Below are 1,040 nucleotides of genomic sequence, written 5' to 3'. Positions count from 1 at the left end.
CCTTAACCACATTGGTTAAGATTCCCTTTCCAGGCTTTGGACTGGGTTGGCATGATGGATCCAAAACCTGTTTACCTGCCTATGCACAGATGGTATTAACTATTTTTTTTTTCTGAAAAGCATTCATAATTTTCATACGTAGGAACTGGATTGTATTAAAAAAACGATGAAGAGGAAGCTAATAAATACCCGACGTCAACTTATCATCGATCAAATCGGTTATATATAAAAATATTAATAATATTTATAATACGTAATATAATTTAAATTTATATTATATATGAAAATATATTATTAATAATTGATTTTTTGACAAATAAAATGTGAATTTAATATTAAAATAATTAAAATAATTGATTAAATCGAAGCAAATAATCCACAGAAATTTTAAATCTAAACAAATCGAGCGGCGGTTGAAACTGATTAATGTTATCTTTAATTTCAAATTCCGACTCAATAAGAGAGTAACCGCCATTACTGATAATATACGTGTCTGTTTATAAAGTATACAAGAGCAAAGTGCATTGGCGAATGATAATATTGATTGTTTTTTATTTCTTCAGTGTTCGTCTCTTTCCCATGTCATTGCTACGGCTTTTATTTTTCCTCCAAGTAATTAAGCAATCAGGGATGTGGCGGGATATCATTCGAGTTGGACCAAGCCTCCGATTCCAAATCGTACTGCAATAATTAGTTTGGAAGCAAAAACTTAGTACGATTGCAACAGAAGTAGACAGGGAAGGGAAGCTGGTTTATATAATTGAAAAAGGTCAAAAACACTGGAAATTTATTGAAGAGTGCTTTTTGAAAAAGACAGAACCACTGCCCGACAAGAACAAGATCAGCTCTGTGGTCCATGCGGATGGTGTTACTGAGACATCACCATCCATTGCCAGTTGCCTTCGGTAGTTTGGTTTGGTGACCTGGAATTCCAAATGTTCTTAGCGGCCGTTCGGTTTTCAACTAACGTTCTAGGTCTCATTGAAATGCCATTTCACATGAAAGCTCCATTTCCTTGCTCTAACAAATTCGTTGTCTTT

Source organism: Theobroma umbraticum, unplaced genomic scaffold (genome assembly GCF_002168275.2).
Source record: "Theobroma umbraticum cultivar Fairchild unplaced genomic scaffold, ASM216827v3 scaffold_51.0, whole genome shotgun sequence".
Taxonomy (NCBI): Eukaryota; Viridiplantae; Streptophyta; class Magnoliopsida; order Malvales; family Malvaceae; genus Theobroma; species Theobroma umbraticum.
This window is presented reverse-complemented; position numbering follows the sequence as displayed.